General features: G+C 40.8%; 1 long non-coding RNA gene across 1 annotated transcript in view; it reads left to right on the top strand.

Moving 5' to 3' along the window:
- LOC133393366 (uncharacterized) overlaps positions 1 to 2,853 on the top strand; it is a 58,440-nt gene extending 55,587 nt beyond the window's left edge. The window contains exons 5-7 of the long non-coding RNA XR_009766129.1: positions 698 to 874; positions 947 to 1,295; positions 2,527 to 2,853. This is a non-coding gene — a long non-coding RNA (uncharacterized LOC133393366). The remainder of the gene's footprint in view (positions 1 to 697; positions 875 to 946; positions 1,296 to 2,526) is intronic.
- Positions 2,854 to 13,518: the final 10,665 nt, after the last annotated feature.

The raw sequence follows: 13,518 nt of genomic DNA, 5'->3' as shown, positions 1-13,518 counted from the left end.
TCAACCTGAATATGAAGTCGGCACAAAATAAGCACTAAAAATATTTACAAACGCTCACTGTACATTCTTCCTTCACACTGAATAAACTTTGCCTTACGATGCTTGCACTCAACCGTGCACCCATCCGTGATGCAGTCGACATTGAACCAATTTGTCGTGTGCTCATTTTTCCTTCCCCCACCTCTCCTCCTCTAACAAGCTGATCGTTTTTACGGAATGCCAACAGCGCCGCTTTCCGCTTCACATTCGAACTTCCGGGACGGGTCGGCAGGGATATCCTCTCACAACGACGATGCTCACCTTTTTATTGAAAGCACTGAAGCGAATAAGTGAACTCGACAGAAATCTACCACCAACCACCGGAAGTCGATCGTAGGTGTGAGTGCAAAGAGCACCACTACTAGGATAGGAGGTAATACGTGGTGAGTGCAGTAATAGGTTCAATTACTACCATAAACTAACGTGTTCTATCCGCCCACCCACCAATGCCTTCGCTTCTTTATGAAGAAGTCAACTGGCTCTGTCAAGCGGATGTGTGGCAGCTCTAAAACTCCTAACTATGTGTGAGAGAGTGTTTGACGATAAAAAAAAGTCACCTTTAGGAAGTAGGGGGAAAAATAAGAGCAGAACAGAATCTGCTGCAGTCGTTTCAACATAATTTTTTTCATTTTTTCTTTCACCTCTTCCCCTCCCCCAGAAGCTTCAGGTACGGCGAAGAGATGCTGCAAATTACTCGGCGAGAAGAGTACCTTAAGAACGAGCAATCAGGCCCGGGCAACAGATGCCGGTAACGACCTGGCGAACGGCGACAGTTGCTGCCGGTAGAGCCGTCCAGCTTGGAGCTTTGCAAAGCTGCTGCCGAGTGTAGCTGGTGGTATGTTGGATGGTTGAGGGGGGGGCGTTACAAAGGGCACTTTAATGAGGATTTTCCATCTTGCTTTTACAGAACGAGCGAGTGAGCGAAAAGAACGAACCTCGGAAAACTGAGAAATTGAAGTGGAAAAAGAAACGGGTTGCTTTCCAAACCAAACACGAGATTTCCCTTGCCCGCGCCTGCCTTCGGAACGTTTCTGCTTCACTTAATCTCGGATGCCAATTTGCTTGCCGAAGCACTATTTGGCATGGCTTTTTTGGGGTTGCCTGTGGCAGAAGGGAAAATTCTTCAAAGGACACGCTGGTCAACTCGGGCTTCTTCTGCTGGAGACGTAGAACTTTTTGCCCGTGCCAATCCCTCTCCGCAAAGACGAACGCACACATACAGATGAAAAGGACGTTCAGGACAATCGAACCAGCAGGTAAGCACCGGGAAGGAAATGTATGTGCGAACAAACTACTGCTGCACTCGACGGAAGCCAACGCCAACCTTTACGCCCGGATGTGGAATGGAAAATGAAAGTTTTACACCCCCTTTCCTTTCTTTCTCTTGGTGACCTTTTCAGGAGACGTTTTTTTTTTTGGGGGGACGCACCACCGGAGCAAATGGTCGCAAATTCCGTGTGCTTTTTCGTGCAAGGTCATCTTCCGAGGGGGGGAGGCTGGTATTTCTTGCAGTGCAGGCGTTCAAGGAGTGAAGCGTAAGGAACGTGCAGGCAGTCTAAGCGAACCGGATGGTTTTCCGTGATATATTGGTCACACTAATTGGGTTTCTTGTTCTCGAATGGTTGGAAAGGAGGGTGACGGAACAGAAGAAATTCCACTCTCTTCCGGTTGTCAGGGCGAAATCCGACGTTCGACGGTGGAAAAATTGGTACGTCAAACATTGGTTTGGGGCACCCGATAATTCCCATTCCCCATTCTTGACTGAGGGGAATAGAACCAAAAAAAAAAGGTGGTAATGGTTGTCGGTCGTCGGTCGAAGATTTGTTTTGTGAGCTGGACATTCCGACCGAGTTGACGTTTATTGTCCCGATCCGATCCCGAATACCGTCGGTCCAGCAAAGGAAAAGGAAGTAAAAAGCCGCTTGGAAGTCGCCACCTCTAGGCCTCCCCCTGTGGACCACAAAATCCGGAACCAATTTGAGGCTTTCTTGCGCGGGTGGGGGAATAAGGTAGGAAAGGCAAATTCTTCCGTCACCTTTTTCGGCCACACACACACACAGCAGGTGTACGGGTAATGTCCTTTTTGCCTCGAACTTCTCTTCTCCTAATGCTTCATGGTTTTTTCCGGTGTCACGGCCCTGTGGACGGGTAAAACTTTTCACAAATATTTGCCTCACACACACGCATCCGTGATCGATCGACCTCTTTCGAAAAGCGTGTCCTTTCAGAGGAAGAGAGGGGGAGTGTTCCCGTTTTTGCGGGAGTTCCGATTTTTCGATTTCTCGTTCGCTCCCGTGGTCGTTCCCCCTCAAACACACGACGACGAAGGCGACAATCTGGAATGATTTTTTGTTTGCATTTTTTGTGGCCGCAGTGGGCGGGAAAAAGGGTTCGCAAAAGGATAGATTAGGGTTGGGTGTGCGTACCTGGGGGAGCTATTTTGGTATTTGCTGGCAACTGATCGGAATGTCATTATTTTCTTCACAGTGTAGACCCCGGAGTAGAGCAGCCGCCAAAAAAAAAAAAAGGTTCGTGTGAAGGTCATCATTATGGAAATTGGCGTCTGGGGAGCAGTAGGAAAAACTGGCAAAACCATGGACCCCTTCCCGATCATGGGGCTTTCTGGGTGCAATAATGATGGGAGGAAATTATTCAGCCTGAATGGGGACAGCTTGGAAGCAGGAGTATGGTTTGGGAGCGCGGTTGTGATTCTGGAGAGCTCAGAAAGATTGAATACGTGCGAACGGGAACTTTTTTGGGTTAGTTGGTCATTCTTTGGACAATAACACACAAATGTTAAACAGTTTTTGTGTGATTTAACTATTTCCCATTTGATAGAAGTTCTGGGACAATTTATACAGAAGAAAGAACACGTGTAGATACTGTCCGGAGCTCAAACCCTCATAATATGAATCGTGAGCTCATAAATGTCCATATATAGCGTTTGCATTAAACAAAATGGACTTGTTTCGCTGGCTGTATTTATTTCCATAAACATCATTTGAAAGGTAATTGTTTAAGCTACTTGCAAAAACAAATCAACGATCTTGCGAGCTGCCTTTCGTCAACTATCCAGAATTTTCGCCATGGCGGACTTTAAAGAATTATGCGTGTTGGCGTATTTTAAGATCTACCTTCGATTTTTATCAATTTCTCCTCAGTTTTAGCGACAAAATTGTTGGAGTACAGCTTTTGCATCATTTTAGTCAAAGAATTTCGATTGGACGAAGCTGGGGAATTTTGGAACGGTTCGAGTACTAGGGTTACATATACCGAAATTCAGCCGAAATTCGCCTGAAATCATCTCATTGAGTTTTGGCGTTATTGTTTCTTTTTTGATTCTCGATTCCTGGCTGATTCCATCAACCTCCCAGTCAAGCTGATGCAGCAATACAGCCACATGTCCCTCGGTCTTCATTTTCAACTTCCTTTGGAGCTCATCTAGTCGCTCATTCTTTCGATGCTCTGATTGTTGATTAATGTGTGCCAAGATGTTGTAGATTCCGGAACAGACTTATTATCCGTTATTTGATCGTACACGCTTCTAAACGAAGTTGCTTCAGATTGTTGGCCATCTCCGTTCGAGTTCGACTGATAAAGGTGTCAAATTTTGTGTGATGACTCATGGGATACTATTGTTAAAAGTGCAATTAACGTTTCGTTTGTGCGGGTGAAGATAAACGGCCTCAGCACAATTTTTCGATCGAAAAAATTCGATAGGCGCTCACGTAAAACTGACAGTATAACTATTTCTTTTATACCCAACATGAAGTTGGCCCCCCAGGTAAACAATTTTTAAAATAATTTATAAATAATTTTTTATCAGCCAAAATATTGAAAAAGAACCAACACATCTACCAACTTGCTTTTACATATCGTTTTTCAAAAATATCAACCTTGATTTACGGAATTTTTCTGATATTCGATAATTTCCGCAGCTCAATGCGTCGCGGATTTTGCCCCATACAAAGCGGAACGATCGAATTTTTGTAGCATAGTTCATTTTGCTCGTGAGTGTCATGGTATACCAGTTTTCAAAAAAACCAGTAAAATGAACACCTTGGCGGCGAAATGAGTGTCAAATGACACCAAAATGACAGCCGGATCTATCGAATTTTTTCGATCGAAAAATTGTGCTGAGGCCGAAACCCTTGAAAAATCGAGAATGTTAGTCCATTTTTTTCAAATGCAAATGTTAATTGGAAACTGGCTTTCCTGAAATGTTTGGTAATTTTGTTTATAATGTTAATTTAATGTTATATGCAAAACATCTTGTAACAGTCCACAATTTGTGTGAAAATAGTAATTCTAAAGCTTTCTGTACCAAATACTGCTTTGAATACATTCAATACATAATATTATGCTTGAAATTACTAATTTTGTGTAGGCTAAACATCAGCTAAATATTTAATTTTAATTTATTTAAGATAATTGCGTAGCGCGCGCAGGGGCTTTTGCAATTCTTAGAAATAAAACACAAGATAACCTTACAAGCTAAACGTTTGTACAGAGACAGACAGATTTAAACGTGGCAACAGTAACATTGAATTCAAATCAGCTCTAGATCTTATTGAAAACTTTGCACATTGAGACAAATGGATCATGAGCTCGCCTGTTGGAATTAGTGAGCTCGATCAATTCCAAGCAGAAAGTTCCCCGGGGGCGCTGTGCGTGGTCGGGAACGTACAGAATCAATTCTGCTCTGTTTTTGGTACTGTTTAGTCTCATATGTTGAAGGCTGAACCATATTCCATCTTGAGGTTTATTTGTTTATGTTGTAAGAAATCCGGACTAAAAATGTCATGACAACATCACAGTGTTGAGATTGGTATGTCAAATTGCATTTAAAATAATTCAGTAGCAATCGTAAAATTATCCAATTTTTTGTTTAAGGCCATTAAGCCTTTAAGCCTTTACTAAACTGTTAATGTGTGAATATATTTGATGAAGCCTAACGATTTCTAAAAAGGTTGAAAATTCTTTTCAGCCGCTCCCTATATCCGTAAGCTGTTTCTTTCGAGATGTTTATATCAATTGAATATTTATTACCAACGACTCTATTCATCTGCCCGTAGCATTCTTCTTCTTTCAGAATACCCCTAGTCCCAAGTTTCGGTGTAAAAACTTCACAAACAATCGACTGCTGTAATACCCCCGGGATTGGCATTGGCTCAAAAACTCCATCAATAATCATTTCGCCAAGCACCACGTCCCTTAACCCATTTCGGCATGTCCGGCCATAATCCCTTTCCCATCCTTACCTTATGCCCTACCGAACACACAATCGTCTCAACGCCGTTATTAATCATCAGATTAGCGCACGGCCAGTGAACATTATCATTTCGCCTGGTGACAATTCGCCTCTTCCCCACCCCAAAAGCATCCCTCCGAGAGCATCCCACGGCCGGTAAAAAAGTGCACGCACATCGCTTGCTTCCAGCGGCTCGGTTGAAGCGGCTTCCACAATCAATAAACCTGGCCAAAGCGAAGGGAACGCAGCGAGAAACAAAACAATTATCCTAAACAACGGGAATGGTTCGAAACGGTGTGACGATGTGTATCGGTGTGTGTGTCTGTGCGTGTGGCCACACCAGGGTTACCTCTTTTTCCTCTTGTTCGTCCCATTTGCTGTTAATGGTTCTGGAGTGCTCAGGTGTAATTTATGGTTTTCGGTTACGCAAAAAGTTTCCACCGCCAGGAAAAGGCTTCTGCCGTGGTGTGTGTCCCCTTACTTTCTCTCCTTCCTGTGTTTCATGTTTCGCCCAGCGCCCAGTGTCCCAGTCTCTGTGAGAGGAATTACCGAAATGGAAACGCAACCAGTGTCCTAGAACCGGTAAAAGCATTGGGTTTTTTTTTTTTTTTGGTTAAAGTTTTAACCCTCGCAACTCGGCAAAGTGAGAAAAGTTTGCCACAAAAGCGATAAAGCGATGGGAGCGTAAATGGAAAGGTAAAACACTACAGCAGCAATCCTACCGATGTGCTTGCTACTGTTTGAAGTTAATGACATTTTAAACATCTACACGAAGGACGTCATTTATCACTTTCCCCCTTCCCGCGGGTTTTCTGGGAGGTTTTTTGTTTAAGCTACTGCGCTTACGCAACCGTTCCTGCCGGCGGGAACCGTTCGTTATCTATCGACGTTTTCGACTCATCCTGGCAGATGAATTATTCAACCCGGATTGCGGGAGAGGTGTGTGTGGTTCGAGGATTTATTCCTTTAATCAGCTGTTCGAGCAGCTTCTCGGTTGGTGGATAGGCCCCAGCCGAGACTTCTGGCTTGTTCTTCCTCTCAGTGCATCCGGTTCCTGGATCGAATTGCCAATTCTAAGACCAACCGTATTGGACAAGATTGGACGTTATGGAGTGAAGTTTGAGCTTGAGTGTGTGTGTGTGTGTGTTCGTCCTTTCTTCTGGCCTTATTTCTTCCCCATCTCTCCTGTCGGCATTCCGTAATTGAAATTCGATACAGTTCGTTTCGAATCCACCCAGGGAAAAAAGCCATCTGGGATTACACAGCCAGACTGACTTCGTGGGCGATGTTTCGAGTCGTTTTTTTTGTTGTTTCTATCACAAACAGCAATAGGGAATGTTTGTTCTGGTGTAATATAGCGCCCTGTGCTGGCCTGATTGGCAGTGGCAGATTGTAAAAAAGGCTTTCGGCGTGTTTTAGACAATTGGCAGATGAGTTTTACAATCCACTTTTTGGCAATTAGATGGAATGATGTCCAGCTGTTCTGCTTCTTTGGGGTGAAAAGCATTGCCAAGATTCTTTGGTAGAAGAAGATTAAATAAGGTTTGTAAAACACATGGAAAGTACACCTTCTAGTGTTTTTTTTTCATATATGTTGCAAAGGGCCATTATTTCGTGAAATTATTTTGAAGAAAAAAAAAAAGATTTAAAACAAAGAATAAAAGATTTATTAAAACTTAAATGTTGAGCTTCAGTTTGAATAAATAAGTACAGTGGAACGTCGATTATCCGGGCAGCTCGTGACCGGGCGGTTGCCGGTTAATCGATTTGCACGGATAATGGTCCAAGAAATGTCAAATTCATATAAAAATTAAAAAATCCACTAGTTTTATGATTAATTCACCTTGAATCAATCAATAAATTAGTTGATATATTTAGTAGAATATTATTTTAATCAATAACTATAGGTTTAATCACTGTTTATGAACAAAAAAAAATTTCGAAAACACCACTAGACACTACAGAGCTGCACAAAAAACTGGTTGCCCACTTGACTATCGCAGCAAATGTTCGCTGTACGTTTGAACAGCTTGTCACATTTATGCGCACGGTTAAGCCGCCCGCCGGTTAATCCGCCCCCGGATAATCGACGTTCTACTGTAAAATAAAAAAAAACTCAAGAAAACTAATATAAAAAGTAAAAGAACAAACAATAATTGAACATTATTGAAGACATTTTGAAATACGAAAACAAAGATCTAATAAATCAACCAGAGAACAAAAAATTCTAATATATAAAGATCAACAAATACATAACATAAGTATAAAAGGATAATAAGTTTATTTAATTGTCGCAAAATAAATCTAAAAACAAACATATGAAAAAAGTAGTAAAATTGTATGCAGAATGCTGATTTCCTATTAAACTCAAAAAAACAACACATAATAACAATAATAATAATAACATAATAAAAAGTCAATTAATCTTGAACAAGCATGATACAAATCGTTTAAATGAAACATTTTTAATAATAAATTAAAATTTTTAAAAATGTCATATAAATAAAAATATAAAAGTTGTTTTCAAATATTAAAATTTATTTTATATAATATAAAAACAGTTCAGCCGGTCTCGTAGTACAGTTGTCAACTCGTACGACTTAACAACATGCCCGTCATGGGTTCGATAGACCGTGCCGCCATACGTAGGATTGACTATCCTGCTATGGGGGGAAATCAATTAGTCACTGAAAGCCAAAGCCCACTAGTGGTACAGGCAGGCCTTGACCGACAACGGTTGTTGAGCCAAAGAAGAAGAAGAAGAAAAACAGTTCAAATATTGTAAAAAAGCAATGAAATGTGCATAGCGAACTAACCTCTAAAAGCATACTCCAAAAATAGATGAATATTGTTGAAAGTTACCGCAGACACTTGTAAAATAAAGGACACAACAACAATTGATAATTTCGGTAAAGTAAACACGTTACAAACCAGTTAGCAGATAGCATGCAAATTAGAGCAATGATTGATAAACGAGCAAATCGGGTAAACTTCGTTGCCTTACGAAATGTAAAACATAATGCTTCAGCTAACTTTCTCAGGAAAAAGTACACTAATTGTCCAATTACGACCCAGTACAACTGCCTCGGGGTGTGGAAACATTTGATTCGAAAGCTACATCACGCTCTTGTACGCGACAAGCAAATTGCTTCGCAATAAGACACTCGAAAAACGGCGAGCAGAATTGAACCCAAAGAAACTCTGAGGCAATAACAGAAGAAAAAAAATCAGAAACAATAGCAACTCAAAAAAACGGAAGGTACAATTGTACAACCAGAAATAGGGAAAAAAAGGCAGAGAATCATGTCCCTGGTAAAGTCTCTCTTTTCCTTGTGTCCCCTTTTTTTTGCTCTTCTGCATTTGAATCAACAGATTATAATTAGATACGCCCGAAGGGACAATTAAAATCGAATGCTTTTACCCGGGGACCCATGGGTGGTGCTTCTGCTGCGTCCGTTTTTCGCTGCACTTTCGTCCCCGTGCAACATTGTGAAATCCTCTGTGATGTTTCCGGTGTACAAAAAAGGGGATAAAAACTCTGCTGAGAACTACCGCGGTATAACCACCTTGCCTTCTTGTGCCAAGGTGTTTGAGATCGTCATACAAAACTCGCTAATGTATCACTGTCGTTCTTATATTTCTACACGCCAGCATGGTTTCTTTCCTCGACGCAGTGTTACCACAAACCTGGTGGAATTCGTCTCCAACTGCCATGCAGCCTTTACTTCCGGAGCTCAGATGGATGCAGTATACACTGATCTTAAGGCTGCGTTTGATCGTGTGAACCATCGCTTGCTGTTGGCTAAGCTCGCCCGGATCGGTCTCTCTACTCCGCTGGTGAATTGGTTCAGGTCCTATATCTCTGAACGTAGCTACTACGTACAAATCGATGGTGTCTCCTCTAACGTTTTCGAGAGTTCATCTGGCGTCCCTCAGGGCAGCAACTTGGGACCACTGCTGTTCTCGCTTTTTATTAACGACATCACACTGGCCATTACGGAAGCAGATTGTCTGCTTTATGCGGATGATGTTAGGCTGTTTCGTATCGTACGTAACACTTCCGACTCTCTTTCTCTGCAAAGATCGATTGATGTTTTCTCTGACTGGTGTATCAATAACGACCTGCTAATTTCTGTTGATAAGTGTACGTCAATGTCTTTCTTTAGAATAGCTAGTCCGATAAGGTATATCTATAGCATATCAGGGACACAACTACCGCGGTGCAATACGGTCAGGGATTTAGGAGTCACCCTGGATCGCAAACTAGATTTCCGACAACATTACTGTGATATTTTAGACAAAGCTAACAAAATGCTAGGATTTATTCGTCGACATTCGAGAGAACTCAATGACCCACACTGCCTGTTAACTCTGTATAAGTCCTATGTTCGTTCCATCCTCGAGTTTAGTTCTACAGTTTGGTGTCCATTCTCTAGTGTTTGGTCCAATAGAATAGAAGCTGTCCAAAAGAGAGTTACTCGTATTGTCCTACACTTCACTCCGTGGCGTAATGTAACCCCTCGTCCATCGTATCATACTCGTTGTTTGTTGTTTGGTCTGGACACACTTGCTAGGAGACGTGATAATGCCCAATGTACGTTTTTGTCCAAACTTATTGTCGGTGAGATAGATTCGCCAGAACTACTGGCTAGAGTCAACATAAATGTCCCTCCTAGAGTGTTCCGTAACTACAGACTAATAAGAACTGACCTTACAAGACGTGCATACAGCGAGAACGACCCAATGACTGCGATGGCCCGTAAATTTAATCAGCGTTACATTTCATTTGACTGGCACCTACCTACTAGATTTTGTTGATCCGTTTTGTCATTGTACACTGCGTTAGTTATTTAAGTTTTAGTTTTAATTCAGTGATAAGGCCGCTTGTTTGGCCAATCACTTAATACAATAAACAATACAATACAATTTCTCGAATTTCTCGAAAAGCCCCCACCGCCGAAGGGCACTAGAAACGCATTGCATGCGCATGAGAATGATGCCGTAAGTGCAGGCACGTTTGTCACACGGGCAGGCAGGACAGAACGGTTTGACATATGTAGCCCGTCGGTTGACGGAGTTCACTCAGGTTCGAGTACTTAGCAGTTCAGTCAATCTTAACGTCAAGCAACGACGCGGGTCCATCCGGGACACGGTGGATGAGGTGAGGATTAATTGTTTCATTTTGCCTAGTTGCCGTAGTGCAATGGAGTGCTGGGCGAATTGTTTGATTAATGTTGTTTTGATTTTATGCTTGCACTGTTACCCAGAACAGTTGTTGTTGGGTAGAGCCTGGGCCGTGTCAATGGGCTAAGGCAGATGATTGAACGGAGTTTCCGTTTCGGATGCTGGCTGCCTTTGGTGGATGAATGATTAGAAAATCCAAACGGCGAGAGGATCCTACAAAAAGGAGTCATGTATTTTCTTGTGTGTCCTTAAAATCGGTTATAAATGAACAGTCGTTGACGCTCAGTTGCTGTTGGAACGCATCTTGACTGGGAATTTTGGGCTATTATGGGATAAGTTTGGAGGAATGGTGTTCGCACTTCCTGCTGGAATGTTCTCATAAGCCAATTTGTGAGATTATTGTAAAGTATTATTAATGGACTGTCAAAACCTGTTTCACGGGAGGGGAGAACAACTGGGTAAGGAGATTTTAGCTTGCTAACGGTTTTGCTGCAGCATGGTGTTTCGCATGTTTTGTGAGACGTGATTCCATTCATTGACATCCTTGGCGGGAAACGAATTCAATTAATAATGGTATGTTGTTAACCGTGAATCCTTTCTGCACACACATTTTCAAATCGCGCTCAAATGGAGGTAAGGGATTTAAAATTAGCTCTTTTTGTGTTTTACATTTGTCGAAAAGAGACTTTTCTTGAAATTGTCGAGAAACAACTGTAACTATACGTAGTCATTCCAATCTATTGAAACTTCATATATTTATGCATTGAAGCTTAAACTAGATTACAATTGCTTTTTTTTCTACAGTTTTATAAGTTTCTTTGTTATTTTACCACTATCAAATTATATTTATATTATTCTTATACATTAATTTGAATAAATTGTATGATGATACAATGAAGCTTATTGAACATAGCAAATCGAGGAAATCAGGAAATTAAAATAAATAAGGCAAGAAGTAATTGAGATAAAACATGTTACAATTCAAAGAAAAATTAATCAAAATATGATCAATTTATGAATGAACTTCATAATGATACATGTAAAATTACAAAAAAATAAAATAAACATGTGTATGCTTTAGGGAATCCTTGGATACAAGAATATTTAAATAAGAGGTACCCAAATACGACTCTTGGATACAAGGGCAGGCAATGAAATATGATAAAGCCCAAGAATGAAAGTCAATCCAACGAAATTATTAGGATAAACAGGCCAAAAAGACTAGTACAGGGTTTCGAGTCATATAATGGAATAGTTTAATTGGTTAAGGGAATGTTTTAATTCGGTAGTGGAATCGAGCAAGCATTCTGTAGAGGTTTGTAATCATATAATGGAGTGACTGCAAACGAATAGGGGAATTTTGCGAGCATACCGATGAGCTTTCATTGGACTGTGGTAGCCGGTGTAAAAAGGATCACTTCGGGCCTTTCTATCACCAATGCTTTATTCTAATAAACATCATTTTCAGTTGTTTTTGAGAGGTTTCCATCTGTATACATAATAAGCTAAGTAAATCCAGCCGCGGAGTCACAATTAACCTTGATAGATCAGTAAAATTAACTAAAATGTTTTGGAATGTTTGCAGCGGCACCCACAGTCTGATGACAGCTCCACAGAATGCATACAAAATTCCCCTATTCGGTTGCAATACTCCATTATATGATTGCAAATTTCCACTGTATGCTTGCAACATTCCACTATCGATTTGCAACATTCCCCTAAGTAGTACTATTCCCTTATCAAAATTTTGTATCAGAAATATCTTTTGAATCTTTAACCTGCGTCCGAGTTTCAGAGTAATCTATTTACAGGGTTTCAAGCGACATTGCGATGTCTGCTGCATATTTTATCGAGCACGAAATTGATCTTGACAGCAGCCACGATTTTTAACTGGCAAAAAATATTTTTTACTCGTCCAATAATATTTTTAACTCATCACTTGACCACAGTTTTTAAGCGCGAACTGTCCTATCGTTCCTTTTTTGTAATGCATTGTAGATAAAAAAGAATAAAAAAGTGTAAAATAATGTAGAATGCCATAGGCAAACTTCCACCTCGGGTTGGTGTAATAAATTAGGACGGGTGAATATTTTTATTGAACCAGTACTAAAACGGAATAGGTGTCAGAATAAGTTTCATGAGCGACAACATATGTAACGCATATTGCCAAATGACTTGGTAAACCCTGTATTAATGTTGAAGCTACAATACCTCCCGGAAGGACTAACTTGGTATTGTTTAGGCTTGGATTTAAACGTTATGCTTGTCCCTCTATGATGGGGTTTCGTTCGTCTCCTTTTTCTCAAAGGAGACTTTATTCATCTTGCTTCTATAGCAATTACTCGCTCGAAAGCCTCGCTGATTGATTTTAATCCTATTTTTACTTTTCTATATACATTTACATGCAAGTATTTGTTAAATTAAACAAACAAAAGCATGCTATATAGTTCTCAGTGATAGTATGAAAATTGAAAACCCCCTATCAATCAATACTTACAACAATTGCCTTTAATAGAACAACGATAGAACAAATCTTTGAACATAAATATTCGCATCATTGAAAGCACTGCTCCGAGACTTTTTTTCTCCCGCGGGAGGTTAACAATAAATCGTAAGGCCATTAAATTGATTTACTTGCGTTCGAGTAATTATAATATCTACATTTTGGATCCCATTTGCATAAAAACTGTCACGAATGGGAAAAATTAAAAAATTCGAATCAAGCAAAAACTTGGCCACAACCGGGGTGATATAGGATACAGAAGCACCGACACACACACACACACACGCATGCAGCATTATCACACCGATTGCGTATTGTCTTGTCGTAATTTATAGGCATTTTATGCGACATTGGGTTTAATTAAAAAACAAAAGTTCATCCCGGCTACGGGGGGGAGCACTGTCTCGAACCCCTTATTCATTGTGGCGTTTCGCGCAAACATAAACGATTACTGCCACTGTGTTTTCGCGCACGACGATGCAGCAAACACATGCGCTACGGTTGTAAATTGTATCGATTTATTTATTTCCCGTTTTTTTGT

The sequence above is a fragment of the Anopheles gambiae genome, chromosome 3 (genome assembly GCF_943734735.2).
Source record: "Anopheles gambiae chromosome 3, idAnoGambNW_F1_1, whole genome shotgun sequence".
Lineage (NCBI taxonomy): Eukaryota > Metazoa > Arthropoda > Insecta > Diptera > Culicidae > Anopheles > Anopheles gambiae.
The sequence above is the reverse complement of the archived record's forward strand: the minus strand, read 5'-3'. Positions and strand labels throughout refer to the sequence as shown.